At 40.5% G+C, this 16,344-nt stretch overlaps 2 long non-coding RNA genes across 2 annotated transcripts in view; one reads left to right on the top strand and one right to left on the bottom strand.

Annotated features, from left to right (window-relative positions):
- LOC309506454 overlaps positions 1 to 16,344 on the bottom strand; it is a 189,227-nt gene that overhangs the window by 117,955 nt on the left and 54,928 nt on the right. The gene's annotated exons all lie outside the window — the stretch shown is intronic.
- The window catches only part of LOC309506498, a 301,633-nt gene continuing 292,002 nt past the window's right edge, over positions 6,714 to 16,344 (top strand). Inside the window, exon 1 of the long non-coding RNA XR_014208808.1 lies at positions 6,714 to 6,740. This is a non-coding gene — a long non-coding RNA (uncharacterized lncRNA). The remainder of the gene's footprint in view (positions 6,741 to 16,344) is intronic.

The raw sequence follows: 16,344 nt of genomic DNA, 5'->3' as shown, positions 1-16,344 counted from the left end.
GCATTTACTGTGGGGGTCGCAGAGGAGGAAAGAGGCACTCCCACAGTACCCCCTCACTCCAGATCCTTGTCCTGCTATGGCCGTCGTTCCAGACTCTCCAGCCCTTATGGCCGCCGTCCCAGACTCTCCAGCTCTTATGGCCACCATTCCAGACTCTCCAGCCGTTATAGTCGCTGTTCCAGACTCTCCTGCCATCATGGCCGCCGTTCCAGACTCTCCAGCCGTCATGGCCGCCGTTCCAGACTCTCCTGCCGTCATGGCCGCCGTTCCAGACTCTCCTGGCGTCATGGCCGCCGTTCCAGACTCTCCTGCCGTCATGGCCGCCGTTCCAGACTCTCCTGCCAGGGTTCGTACGGTCATGAAAAACCTGGAAAAGTCATGGATTTTTAAAATGGCAATTTCCAGGCCTGGAAAAGTTTTGGAAAATGAATAAACTCATAAAGTTTTGGAAAAGTCATGGAAATTTGTTTTTCAAAATATCTGTGTACTTGAATTTGTTTAATTAATCAAATTGGGGAAACAAATTGCAATACTTTTTTCGTTTTACTGTGCGTTCACACCGGACGCGAATAGCGCGTCAAATTCGCGCCTGACGTGTCTAGAAATGTACGCGCGTCAGAGGCGAAATGACGCGTTTCCATTAACTAAAAGCGCTGAAACGGACATGAAAGGGGACCCATTTCTTTTGGCCCATCTAGTTTTAGTCGCTGTCCTCAGTGCCGCAGAAAAGCGCTGAAACGGACATGAAGGGGAACTCATTCAGCGCTTTTCTACGGCACTGAGGACAGCGACTAAGTAGCCACACCTGTGTGGCTCTTGTGTTGCTGTCATCAGCTCAGTGCTTCAAATTAAAATAAGCTGCTTTGCATTTTCATATAGCTTCGTATGTGCCTTTCCATTACAGATTTGAGCAAAACTTTTTTTTTCTTCTAAATATCGATAAATAACTATTGCAAAAGGATGGCGTTTCCATTAACCGACTAAAACTTTTTTTTTTTTTTTGCGATCAGTCATTCCAAAAATCATGGCAACGGAGGACGTTAGTAGGTTTATATCTCACCCACCGCCCTACAAATTATTATTATTAATGTCTTATCCAAGTATTAATGTCAGGGAAAGACCCTTATGCGAACGGCACATAGGCTATATGCTAAGTTTCTTCATGTTTCTCCCTTGATTGTGGCATTTCTTTGAGAGTAGGCTATCCCTGTATTGTTTCTTTTATGAATTTAATATGGAACCCTGGATTTCATGTATTCTTTCTGTCCAAAGGGTCCGTGTTCTTTTGTGTCCACTCGTTTTTCCTTTAACCCCCAAATGAAAAACGAAAAATGAAGGGTTGTTGTAAGTAGGCTATTTTTAAAACGCAAAGTTGAACGCCAACATTTAAATTTGAACTGTAGGCTACACCAAATGCTGTGCGAAAAAGAAAAAAATATCGACAAATTTTCAGATTTTTGTTTATGACTTTTTGCCTCTTTGTTAAACATTTAAAATATATATGATTTTTTTCTTTTAAAAAATTTATTTGGTCTTTTATTTTCCGTGTTCACATTTATGAGGAAAAAACAATGTTACGTGACCGTTCTCCATTACGGTAATGAGTCCTCTGAGAGCGGCACTAAAAGACTTTAAAACTTACACATAGACCTCAAACAGAAAGCACAAAGCCTTCCTAAACGAATTTCGTTTTGTATTAATTGTATCTTGATTTTAAAATGTTTCATTAACCAATTGCTTAATAGCCTAAATAAAAAGTAAATAGCAGAAAATAGATAATCACGACACAGAGGCGCCGGAGTGAACTGGATCATCCATGAACCGAAACTCAGCGTAAAAGGTAGCCTACTCGCCTCACAGACCTAAACAAAACTGAAATAGGCCTATATCTATTATCTACAGAAATATCTACTTTTAAACAGAACAATTCAAAACAAAATAAAACGATGTAGCCTAATCCGTATGAAATGTGCATTTCTCTCCGGCGTGTTCACTACTAAGAAGATCGCGAGTCAGTCAACTTCGTCTTTGCAGTCGACACAGAAAATACTTGTTTATTAATAAACAATTAAAATTGAGAGAGAGAGAGAATATAAGATTAGTTTGACTAATTTTGAGGACTTCTAATGATCTGTTAACAATCTCGTTTTTTTTTTTTTTTTTTTTTTTTTTATGGCGTTTATCGCATTTTGGAAAAGAGCTCTTCAAGCACATTTAGATTTTTCATCCGCTACTAACGTTACCCGCCCACAAGGAGTTAATTAACATGTATACACAGATGTTTTATGGAAAACTATGTCATGAATATTTACCTTTAAGTCATGGAAAAGTCTTGGAAAAGTCATGGAAATGTAATGGTAAAAATGTGTACGAACCCTGTCCTGCTGTCATGGCCGCCGTTCCAGACTCTCCAGCTGTTACCGCCATTCCAGACTCCAGCCGTTATGGTCGCCGGTCCAGACTCTCCTGCCGTCATGGCCGCAATGGCTGTGTCTTCGGACTCTCTTCTTTTCACAGGCCTGGCCATCCTTCCCATTACAATCAACCACACCCCCTTGTTAGCTTGTGTATAAATGGCTCTTGTGTTTCTCTTGTGGTTTGTAAGTCATTGTTTGCTGTACCACGCTCCTGTCCTGAGTTTCTTTGCCTGCCCTGGATTGTTTTTATATTGTTATTAAAGTAGTGCTTGCATGTGGATTCTCCCTCCGCTTTGTCTCTGCCCCTCTGTTACAGAATTATTAGGCCTATTTGTTTGATTCACTTGCATTAATGTAGTCAGATATTTTCTTTTGGTTGCCTTCTCAAACTTTTGCTACAGCAGAAGTGTATTCCTGAATTTTAATTGCATTTAACTTCATGAAATTGGTCTTCACAATCTCTTAATCCTCAGCATAAAAGTGAATTGTTCTGGCTCTCTCACGAGAAGTGAATCACATTGATGCTCTCCATGTTCCATGTGATTGGCTGTTTGCTGCACGTGTCATACTTACAGATGCACACGCTTTGCAAACTCTGTATTAACCCGAGTTGACAGAGAATGTTTATACTGAGCTTTGTGAACCCTTTGAACCTTGGCCTGATGGTGGTTGAACAAACTCAGGGTCACAGTATTAGTTTCATCTTGACAAAACCAAACCAATCCAATCAGACTTGGTTGGTACCATGGATCATCAACTTTCTCTGTCAACTCAAGCTTTGATGGTGAGTTTAGGTTTGACATCTGTCTCGAACAGCCAATCACATGCTGTGAAACTGTGATTCACTTCGCCCAAGAGAAGCAGCGCGATTCAAAGGTGATGATGCTGTAGTTTGTTTCAGCCTGTTGACACTGATAAAATGAGCGTAATGTTCCACTTTACAGAAGAATGAGGTGAAAACAGGGAACTTTTGGAGACAAAGAAGCGTTCAGCATCTCAGTTAAACATAATGGCTCTTTATTTTTTGTCAAACTATCAATACTAATTAAACAGACCTTTTAGGATAATCAGGTTTTGTGTGAGAGAGAACTTCATGAGAGATTGTCACACTTGAGTTAACCTCTAGGTAATAAAAAAAAAAAAAAAGAGAAATTAGAATAAAAATAAATAAATAAAAATGGTCATTTTTAAGCCAAAAACAGTAAAGTAAAATCACATTTAAGGAAGACAACTAAATGTATGTGTGTGTATGTGTATATAATGTATATATAATGTGTGTGTGTAATATGGTGTTAAAATCCTGGGTTACACAAATAGAATGAATATACAGCCTTACTCAAAGCAAATATGTTCACATAATTTCAGAGTAATTAAAGTAGTAGAGGATATAATTACTTTTTATTTTTCCCAGATCTGGTCCTGTGGGCGTCAGTATCACACAGTGATCACAGTTCACACCTGCAGTGAAGCCCCTCCCACAAAAATTCACCAATAAATACTGGGAATATTCCCATCATCCTACAAGAGAAGGACAAACCCCAGGAGTAGCAGCTGAAATCTGTGTGACTGTTAAAGATGGAGTTTATTAAAGAGGAGATTGAAGACATGAGTGATCCAGAAATAAAACATGAAGATACTGAGGAACAAACAGGTTGGTGTCCATTCTTGATTCTTCATTGTTGACTGTTGAGAAACATTAAGAGAGTAACACTAACAGATCTAGTGGCTGTGAAATAATGAGCACTATAATTATAATAACAGAGAAAATGCAACTCTACCATCATAAATTTATTATAATCTGACATCTATTTGATTGTATTAACAAGGGAATGTCAAAACTAACCTTTGGCACATTAAAGATCTGATACTTGATACTCATAAAAATCCCTGATCTCTTGTTTTCTGCTATTAAATCAGGGTTCAGTTGTATTTTCACATTTATCCTTGAACTGAATCTAATGTGTTTATTTTAGACCAGATGGAGGTGGAGCAAAGACACAAACTATATGAAGTTGAGGAGGAACACTGCAACATCAAAACTCAAAAGAGATTTTCATTGAAGGAAAACTGTAAAAAGCAACCGAAAACACATAATGAAGTGAGAGATCATGTGTGTTGTGACTGTGGGAAGAGCTTTACAACAACTGCAAATCTGAATCGCCACCAAAGAATTCATACTGGAGAAAAACCTTACAAGTGCTCATATTGTGACAAGAGTTTCGCTCAGTCTGGACCACTGAAAATACATGAGCGAGTTCATACTGGAGAGAAGCCGTATCGCTGTAATCAGTGTGAGAAGAGTTTCAGAAGTAAAACTGAACTCAGTAATCATCTGCGTGTTCACACTGGAGAAAAGCCATTCAACTGTGATCAGTGTGGTAAAGATTTTAGCTCTGTATCAAATCTAAACAAACACCTGAAAATACACACAAACGAGAGGCCTTATGCATGTTCATTTTGTGGAGAGACTTTTTCACGGCTGCACCAGAAAACACACACCGGTGAGAAAAATCATGTGTGTTTGGACTGTGGGATGAGATTCACTAGAGCTGGCAGTCTGAAACAGCACCAAAGAATTCATACTGGAGAAAAACCTTACATGTGCTCATTTTGTGACAAGAGTTTCACTCAGTCTGGAAACCTGAAAGCGCATGAGCGAGTTCATACTGGAGAGATGCCGTACTACTGTACTCAGTGTGAGAGGAGTTTTAGATATTCAAATAGCCTTCTTGGGCAATTGAGGAAATATCACAAGTTGTTACAATGAGCAACATTTTATTTTCATGTCAAATACATTCAAGTAAACTTGGTGTTGAACAAAATGTGGTGTTGCTCCCAAAAGCACAGTATATTTTTTTTACTTTGTGAATTTGGTGAAATGCTTAGAAAAGAGTGATGTTTGAAGCTCCATATAATAATTCTTATGCTGCGTTCACACCGGACGCGAATAGCGCGTCAAATTCGCGCCTGCCGCGTCTAGTTTGACGCTTGACCACTTTGTGTTAATTCGCGTGTCTAACGCGCGTAAAAACAAAAGTTTGAAACATTATTATTCGCGCGTCAGAGGCGAAATTTACGCGCGTCAGAGGTGAAAGTTTTGGCGGCCATCTTTTTTAGATGTTTATCGAGCATTAGCGTTAGCATTAATCGAGAGAGTCATCGCTCGTATATGCTCTGGAGAGCAGAAACAGCTGCGTAGGGGACATCGTCGCTGTACTCGGGTCCACCAGACCCTCCAGAGGGTTTCAGGAGTTTCACAATTTGCTCCAGGAGCTAGGTTTGGTGGACCTAACGGTGAGGACACTGACGAGGACAGCGTAGGCCGTGAGGCCTCGGCCTCGAGTGGTCGCTGCCTGACGAGCCCGCGCTCTACAGCCCGGCGCGAGGTTCACCCTCGCCCGCACCCACCTAATCTGTCATTTATTTTTGTTTTGATAATAAATGGAGTCAGCCTCCAAAAGTGAAACCTGTCCTGTGATTTTTGTTTTTATACACTAAATTGTGTTTGTTGTCTTTACATTAGAATAATAATGTTTCATATAATCTAGAATAGATATGGAATAAATAGCATTCAATACAAAATGAGTATGTCTCATATATTGAAATCGAGTTTTTATGTGAAAGATTTGCTTTGTTGTGCATTTGAGTCATATTACAAAATAATTTATTGAGGCCAAACATAAAATAACATTATAAACTGTCACTTCACCACGTGACAGCAGCAAGCAGGCTCCTGATTGGTTAACGCGGCGCGAATTCACGCAGAAGTTCAGATTTTTCAACTCGGGCGGCAGACGCGAATTCGCATCAAACCCGTGAATGCACAAATAGCACTAATAAAATCATTCGCGCTTAACGCGCCAGACGCTCAATTCGCGCTATTCGCGCGAACTTGACGCGCGAATGAGGCGTATTCGCGTCTACCGCGCCGCGCTCTACGCCTCATTCGCGCCGCAGGAATTTTTTACGCGCGTAACGCGTCTTTGCATTGACTTAACATTGAAATCACTCGCGCCTGACGCGCTATTCGCGTCCGGTGTGAACGCACCATTACAGTCTCAATAATTTGTGTCTCCTACTGGGTAATAATTGCAAAATCTGCTTGAATAAGACATATTCATATTATATATATTGTGTTCAGATTGTACTAGAATCAGTGGCTGTACTTAGACACTGTAAAATGTTGTTGTTTTTTGTTTTTTTTTACTGTAAAATGTCAATAAACAAACTGAAAAATAGTCAACTGTCTTGATTTATGGATGGTTTAAAATGCCATTAAGCTGCTGCAGTAAGTTTGCCTGACGTCGTCATACTCAGATTCTAGTCAGAATATGAGTCTACTGCTCCATTGGGCTGTGATTAACAGGCGTGTTTCAACCGAACCAGGAAAGAAAATGCCTCTGCACTCAATTGGATAGACCTACAACCAATCAGAGCAACGGAGTTAGAGACCTATTAGAGTTAGAGTTAGTAGCCTATGTTCTTCATTCATCTTTCCGATCGACAAATGACTTGATCGCGGTTCTCTGTTCCTCTTTTAAAATGAATGCGCTGTCGATATCTTCTATAACACGTGAGTCGCGATGGCGGAATCTACACATCTCAATTCTCCAGGGGCAGCCATCTTTGTTGTAAACGTATTCAACCCAAGCGCTCTTTGACGCTGTGACGTGGATGATTATGTTACTGTTGATCATTTGTCCATCATCGTATAAAGCCCGCCCTGACAATTTGATTGGTCCGAACAGCTCTGGTTCGAGCATAGTTGCTCCTCAACGGATCAAGTCCAGACCGAACTTCCCGACCTCAAATGTTGTGGACGGGGCTGAGTTCGGCTGGCATCCAGGCTAGCAGTAAGTTGCAAGTGTGTACAAATATAAAGATCAACCATTTTTTGACATCATTCACTGGTGTGTAATGTGATTTGTATAATTAAAGATACAATATGTAATTTTTTCCGACGCTAGGGGTCGCTAACCTCTTACAACAACACAGGCGTTGGCTAATGACTCTTGTAGTCAAGCCGATGGATCAAATAATGTTTAAACGTACAGTATGGAATTTTTCTTCGCCGCTAGGGGTCACTAACCTCTTACAATAACAAAGGCGTAGTTTGATGACGCAACATTTGCTAAGAATTATGGATCTTGTCGTCAAACGTCAAGCCGACCGATCTAATAATGTTTATGGATGAGTGAATACATAGATGTTTTTATTACGACTGTGATATAAAGCAGTTCGGGATTGCTAAGAGACAGCTATCAGCTCCACACGCGACGCGAGTCCCACGGTTATACGTTAACAGTTAAAAGGAATATGGACATTTCATTCTACCGAACTACACGTGAGTGCAGAATTACTACTCACACAGGTCAGTTTATTAGACAAATTAGACTTGTGAGGTAACGCAGCGCTGTTTCACTTGGTCTAACATTACACTATCACACTAAACTGCATTTAAATGTGTTGAAATGTATGTGTTAGTTTGTCTGTATGAGACTAGCAGTAAGCTAGATCAACATTAGGATAACATACAGATCATATTCTAACATTTTATCATTGTTGAACTATATAACAACATTGATTAGTTTTATGTAAATATGCTCACCTGTTTAATAAGTACATGTAGGAGCGGTCGAAGTCTCGGACGTGGAGCTCTCGTTTATACTGTCTATGGGAGCTCTCGGCATCTCGAAAACAACGCGCTGATATTGATTCCCGTTTTAGTTCTCCTTTTTTATCCAAAGTCTGCTTGCATACTGTCCATAATGTTTGAACGAAACAACAACAGCGTGCAGATAGACATTACGAACTACACAGTTGTCTACATCTGTCGCTTTGGTTACCATCAGAGGGCTCTGGTTCATAGCTCTGGTTGCTATGACAATACGAGCGGAAACCAGGGACAACGCGGATATGACACCATTGACAGCGACAAAACGGAAATAAACTCTAATTAAATAAACAGTCGGGATAATGTCAGTACACAACAAAAAAAAATATATAACATAGATAAAATGATTTTTGCTATTTTTAAAGCAAAAAAGTTACAAAAGTTACAGCTTTCCTGTAGCTCAGTGGTAAGAGCATTGCGTTAACAACGCAAGGTTGTGGGTTCGATCCCAGGGGATTGCACATACCTATGTATAAATGTATAGGATAACGCAATGTAAGTCGCTTTGGATAAAAGCGTCTGCCAAATGCATAAATGTAAATGTTACATATTGTGCCTTTAAGGATGAGTGAATACATTGATGTTTTTATCATGACTGTGGTATGAAGCAGGTCGCGATTGCTAATAACTAAGAGACAGGTATCAGCGCCACACGCCCGTCCCGCGAGTCCCGCAGATATAAAGGAATAAGGACATTTCATTCTACCGAACTACATGCAAGTGCAGAATTACTACTCACACAGGTCAGTTTATTAGACGAATGAAACTTGTGAGGTAATGCAGCGCTGTTTCACTTGGTCTACACTATCACACTAAACTGCATCTGAGTGTGTTGAAAGTTATAATGTTATTCTTTGTGTTCGTTTGTTGGCTGTTTGAGACTAGCAGTGAGCTAGATCAGTGGTTCCCAACCTTTTTTTGTCTGAGACCCCCTTTTCCCCAAGAAAATATTTTAGGGCCCCCCTTCACATTTAATGATATTATCGCTCTTGTAAGCTTGCAGCAAGGATGACAAAATATGTTGTTTTCAAACAAACAGTAGGCTATATGTTTACTATAACCAGTTTATGTTCATGCACAAATAATAGCCTTTAATATTGAAAATACAATAACAAAAACATCAGTAGGCCTTTTGAAATTTAAAAACGTAGGCTTAGGAGTAGCCTATAAATTGGCCCTATTTGAAATGCAATAACAAAAATATTCATACTGGTGTGTAGGTAAAAAAAAAAAAAGAAGAAGAATATAGGCTATTACTAAATGATACTTGCATGTTATTTGTGAGGCTTTATCAATGTGAGGCTTTATTTTTGACGCTTTTGGCGCTATAGCGAGCGATAGTAAACTTGCGTTTATTAACAGAATAATGCGTCTTTCGGAAGAACATTGTAGCCGGAACTACTTCTCTCTGTGTACATCTATGACGAGTCACGCAGGTACTGTGCTACTCCGCAGCGGCAGCGATCCGAACCAGTGTTAAATAGTCCCAATGTAAACACTTATTATAGGTGTACCATAGTGGTTCAGGATAAGACAAAAACACGGATTGGAAAATGGATTCATGATGAACTCGCTCATTATATACATTTTGTAAATTTTTAACAGAAAAAAGTAAATGATTTTATTTAATGCTCATTGCTCAAAACTTTTCAAAATATGACGCGACCCCCCACAGAGCTCGCTGAGGCCCCCTTGTGGGCCGCGACCCCCCTGTTGGGAACCGATGAGCTAGATGAACATTAGGATAACATACAGATCATATTATAACATTTCATCATATTGAACTATATAACATTAATTAGTTTTATGTACATTTGCTCACCTGTCTAATAAAGTACATGTAGGAGCGGCGTCGAGTCGAAGTTTGTCAAGGACGTGAAGCTCTCGGCATCTCGAAAACGCCGCGCTGATATTGATCCTCGTTTTAGTTCTCAATTTTTCTCCAAAGGCTGCTTGCCATGGTCCATAATGTTTGAACGAAACAACAACAGCGTGCAGATAGACATTACGAACTACGCAGTTGTCCACGTCTGTCGCCATGGTTACTATGGCAGAACGAGCGGAAATCAGGGAGAAGGCGGATATTACGTCAGTGACAGGCGACAAGTGAAATTTTTTTCCGGGACAGACAATTATTTAAAATGGGATTTTCTCTGAAATTAAAAATCTTTCTTCTGGGATATTGTAAGTACACAACTGCAGGAAATGTATAACACTGTTCAAGTGATTTTTGGGATATTTTATTACAAAATTCTTACATATTGTACCTTTAAATTTCAATGACATAACATTTATTATCAGAATCACCAGATTCTCTTATTTGATTATATATATTTAACTTTTAGACAACTTTTATTAATATATATATATATATATATATATATATATATATATATATATATATATATATATATATATATATATATATATTAGAGGTGGGCATAGATTAATTTTTTTAATCTAGATTAATTTTGAAATTAATCTAGATTAATCTAGATTAAAATGGCTCATTTGAATTCTGCCGAAGGCATTCAGAATATGTGTGCTACCCAAATAATGACTATAAAAGTAAGTCTTTGAGAACGGGTTTCTCAAGCCAGGTGGCGCATTAGACCAGGGGCTCATCTCCTGTTTCCAAAATGCATCACAAACTGCTTGAGAAAGCTGTTCTACTCATAGACTGTAAAAGGTTACTACTGTACTGTTACCATCCGTAGGCAACATTAGGTAGGCCTATGTTATTATCAACTACTATAGGCTATCAATTAGGGATGGGCGATATGGCCTAAAATCTATATTGTGATATACATTGCAGCCTCTTGCGATAACGATATACAGTATATTATAATAAAACCATTTCAGAACAGATTACACAGACCCATGCTAAACAACTGCTAAATGTTTTGTTTTTTTAAGGGTGTATGTAGTTTTGAGAACATATATTGTGCAAAACTGTAAGTATACAACATAATTTTGCAGATAAATAAAATTTAAGTACTCTAGCTGCAGAGACTTAAGTAGGTCTAATGTTTATTATGACTTGGAGCTTATGAAACCCCAAATTTAAAATTAGAATATTGTCTAACTGATGTCTTTTCAGTTAAAAAGAAACACAACAACGATTCTTAAAATCGAGATTATGTGCTACACCACTAAGATATATTGGAATGGGAATAATACGTGTTTACTTAAGATGACGACGAATATGCGTTGCAGCCGGGTTTACCTCGCGGCCGCGGGTAGATTGCGTCATCATAGCTTGTGTAGTATAGAGCCATCTCCCAACCCAACTTGGAGAATAGATTAACGGCGATATTTTTTTTATCATGCGATAAGAGTCTCGCGTTAACGCAGCACGTTAACGCCGATAACGGCCCACCACTAATATATATATATATATATATATATATATATATATATATATATATATATATATATATATATATATAATAAACATATTCAAGGTTGACATATTTTTTTTTAAGAATTGTTTTAATTAGTTTAAGTGCATGTTGATCACTGGCTGATTGGATTATTTTATATTGTTAGATACCAATCATAAGAGCTGTTGAAAAATAAGCAAATAATCTAGGACAATATAACATCAATAGACTTATATCATAATCTTGTATTGCAGTTGTCATCACATTTTGACTCTATTAACAAGAATGACAGAACTAACCTTTGGCTCATCAAAAATCTGATATTTGGTAGATAGATGGATACCTGGGGGCGTATTACAGAAACGTTCTATCTTAAAGGGTTATGAAATCCCCCTGTTTTAGACAATTTGCACTTATTGATAACATTTATGAGTACTTTTAGTGTTTTCAGGGATGTGCAACCTGTACATACTGTATCTGTTCACATCTCAAAAAAAATGTGTTTTCCCCTTTGGGGAAGATTTGCTAAACGGGGATAATTAGCGTGAGCGAAATTCCAAAACAGCGCAGATGGGTGGAAAGTTCTGCACGGGGATCTACTGATGACATGCAAATTAAAGATCACAGACGCAGTCAGATAATTTCATAATGACCAACGCAATCTACCAGGTAGTGTCTGGTTTAAGACATGCTTTTATGGGGGTGGTAAATAACGCCGCAAACACAAGTACATTGATGAGCGCAAACCTAAGTAAATCACCTAGTGTGATTCATTTAAATACTCTCCCATAAATTTTGCACCTGAAAGGGAAACTCCTACAAATTCATATGCAATAAGGTCAGCAGCAAAAAAAAAAAGTGTCCACGCCTTTTCAGCGCTAGTTTTTCACTGCGTGCCTTTAGTAAATCCTGACAGTAGTTCTTTAATGCCAAAAGAGGTTTTGCGCTGGTGCAAACTGTTTGAAAATCTGACCCTTTAAGTCTTAATTTAAGATCTTAGTTAAGTTAATTTAGGATTTTTCAAAAAAAAAAAAAAAATCGTAGTAAAGAAGCAAATCTTAAATTGATTTAGGATTCTTATCCTATCTTACAAAATCTAATTTTATCTGTAGTTAAAGGTATAGCGGAGGATGTTTTACTTCCTGGTGGGTAGTCTAAACTATTGGTCCTCCTAATTGTCAATCATTCTGGTGAATCAATCAAACTTTTCAAAAAGTGGAGAGGGCGGGTCTTATCTAAAATTTGGAAAGATCCTCCGCTATACCTTTAAGAAATCTTAACCCCCTCAATCAAGTTGAGTAATCAACTCTCAGGTCTGTTACCAAGCAACCAATGACGGTTCAAACAGCTGCTGTGAAGTAAAACGGGTTAAAAAAATAATAAGTGGTGCTTTTCATTAAGTTTTGATAAGCTTGGTAGAAAAGGCAAAGCCTAATCCTTCATTATTTCATAGGAGTCTGTAATTATTTTGAGTTTTGTTGTCAAAGTGCAGCACATCATTTCAGTGTTCACAAAGTCTTTTCACCATCAAACATCGCTGTTCTAATAAATGTGATGATATTCTCAGACAGGGCTATTATTATGTGATTTTCACAATTGGCTTTCAAATTATTTTGAAGTTAGGACACTAGTGGGGTTGTCCTAAAGTTAAGACAATTTTTAGAATTTTTGGTGAAGTTATGTGAAGATAAGATTATGCACTTAAGAAATGTCATTTTGTAATAGCTTTTTGTCCTAAATGAGGCACTGCTTGAAATTGCCATGGTTACTAAACAGTTAAGATAGGATTCTAAAGTTAGGGGTTTTCTGTAATGAGCCCCCTGATCTCTTGTTTTGTTATTTTATTTAATCAGGGTTGAATATTCACATTTACCCTCCTTGAACTGATTCTAACTATTTAATGTTTATTTCAGACCAGATGGAAGTGAAAGAGCAAAGACAAGAACAAAAGTTACATTTCAAAGGTTATGATGCTGTAGTTTGTTTCAGCCTGTTGACGCCAATAAAATGTGCTTAATGTTAATAACAAAACATTTATTATATGAACCACCATTTGGCCTGTTGCATGAAGTCGGTTTCAGTTGCTTCCCAGGTAAATTTGAGCTTAGTTTGAGCAGATTCAGGTTCTCTTTCAGTCGGTCACGTTCTACATCACCGACATATTGGGATCTCGCCTGAGAGCCCAAGCACCTTCTAGTGTAAACTAAACGAGCCAATGTAGATTGGCATGCAAGATTTGTAGCGCAAGTTCCAGTCCCTCGAGATTGTATGTTTGGTCTCTCGGGGCAGCCCGTGCTGGCTTACAAAGATGCTGGACAGGCTGCCTCTGCCTTGCACCCCTGCAAGTCTACGAGGCCAAGGCTTTAAGGAGTTGCACGAGGGAAGTGCTGACCCGGGACTTACGGGACCTGTGCACAGCGAGGGACCTCGCCCTGCAGGCGACGAAAGTCACTGTGTGCTTCCTAGGTCAGACGATATCCACACATCTCTTGGTGAACCTGGCGGATAAATATCAGTTCTTGGACTCCCTAGTGTCCCAGGCAGGCCTCATCTGTGACACGGTGGAGTATTTTGCCCAACAGTTCTCAACCGCACATAGACAGACCAAGGCTATCAAGCACCTCCTGCCCCAACGGCCAGCTGCTGCCTTTACCCCGCCGTCGGCCGCAGAGCCTCCATCTAATTGTCGGCGAGGGCTCCTGCTCAACCTTCACCCAGGCCAAAGCGTGGAGCTGGCCAGCTCGTCCAGGCCCCCGCTAAATCAGGCGGCAATTGCAAGCGACCCTGAGACGGGCAACCCAGAAATGGAGAATACAGCTCTTCGGCAGATGGTGACTGCACTACTCCCTCCCCTGGAGGAGGGCCGCGTGGAGAATCCTTTGTTCCGTTTTATTTCTGTCCAAGAAATACGTTTATTTCTGTACCCAAATTTTTAATAAAAGAGCAATTCCCTCTACCTCTGGGTCCCAAGAGGCCGCGGTTGGTGGTGTGCGGTGCTATGATGAGATCTGGTGCAGAGGATCTCTTTTCTCGGTATGGAGTTGGACAGCACGCCTCACAGAGTGTTGAACTGCTTGAATTCATTCACAAGCAAGACGGCAGCCCCACAGAAACTTTTCCAGAGGCTCCTGGGGCATATAGCATCCGCACTAACGCTGCCCGGATTGCTTCATATGAGGCCGCTTCAGCACTGGCTTCATGGCCGAGTCCCAAGATGGGCATGGCAGAATGGCACGCTCCAAGTGTCAGTCCGCGAGGTGGGAATGTGCATTGGCACATCAACTGCCTTGAATTGTTAGCAGTACGTGTTTTGCTGGGTTGCCTCAACACGCTGCTACAAGGCAAGCACGTACTGATCCCCTCCTATGGAGTCAGAAGCATCTGAGGTTGCTTCGTGTCACTTAATCCCCAGCATGCTCAATCGAGCAGCCAACAAGCTCTCACTACAGCCTGCGCTTCCAGGGAAGTGGCAACTCCATCCCCTGGCGGTCCAGCTGATATGGAGAGGCATTGGAACCACACAGGTAGACCTGTTTGTCACCCCGGACACGTCACATTGCCAGTTGTTTTATTCCCTGACCGAAGGGACGCTTGGCACGGATGCACTGACACACAGCTGGCAACGAAAATGCACAGCAGACACTGTGCCAAGTCAGGGAGGACGAGGAGCAGGTCTTGCAAGTTGCCCCATATTGGCCCAACCAGACCTGGTTCCCAGAACTCATGCTCCTTGCGACAGCCCCTCTCTGGTGCATTCCTCTGAGGAAAGACCTCCTTTCTCAGAGTATTTCTTTAAATCCTCCTCGCATTCACCCCTCTTGGGATCTCTCACTTGTGCTAACTGCACTTCAAAGAGCCCATTTTGAGCCATTGCAGTCAGCTAAGTTAAAAATCCTGTCAATGAAGACAGTGCTCCTGGCTGCAGAGGCCCTGGCGGTGAGCCTGTGTCTTTCCTTTGGCTGAGTTCGCTCTGCCTTCCCTGCCGGTGTTGACTCCCTCCTAATATTAATCTCAGAGACATTCCATATGTTGCACTAGCCTAATGGCCATTCCATATGTGTAATTTCCACATGATAAGTCCCCATGGGTAGAATGGGGATTTCGTAGCATCCATGCGGAACAGCAGTGATCAACTCTCCCTGCGTAAGCCCTGTCCCATCGTCCGCCCCAAGAAGTGTGGGAGGAGTAGGAGGCTTAAAGGGATAGTTCACCCCCCAAAATTTTATTAGCCCATGATTTACTCACCCTGAAGCCGTCCTACTGTAGGTGAATATGACATTCTTCTTTCAGAGGAATACATTTGGAGTTATATTAAAACATTTCCTGGCTCTTCCAAGCTTTATAATGGGAGTACATATTTTTGGGTGAACTATCCCTTTAAGAAGGGCGCTGGAAGGGGCAGCAACAGTGGCGTTTTGTTAGCGATCCCAATACATTGTTTACGTCGAACGGGACAGACTGAAATCATGCTGTTATGTATGTAACCCTTGTTCCCTGAAAGAGGGAACGGAGACCTCACGTCCCGTAGCCACAGTTGCTGTACCACCGTGGAGCCACCAAGTCACTAGCTCGGATCGTCAGCGAAAAGCAAATGTGCGTTGCATCTGCTTCCATAATTATACCCACGCGCCAGAGTGCGAGATGCAAATCTTGCACGCCAATCTCCATTATCTCGTTTAGTTTATAGTCAAAGGCGATTGGGCTCTCCATCCCCTCCTTCAGGGAACGAGAGTTACATATGTAACAGAGAAATTTTTTGAGCTCAAGAAGGTGGGTTGGTTTCAATCGATGTTCAATGCCATGGTAAACTTGCGCTACATTGCTTTTATTCTGAGTTAGAGATTGCAAACCAAAACTGGACCAATCAGCT

Source organism: Leuciscus leuciscus, assembly GCF_965113295.1.
Source record: "Leuciscus leuciscus genome assembly, chromosome: 9".
NCBI lineage: Eukaryota > Metazoa > Chordata > Actinopteri > Cypriniformes > Leuciscidae > Leuciscus > Leuciscus leuciscus.
This window is presented reverse-complemented; position numbering and strand designations above follow the sequence as displayed.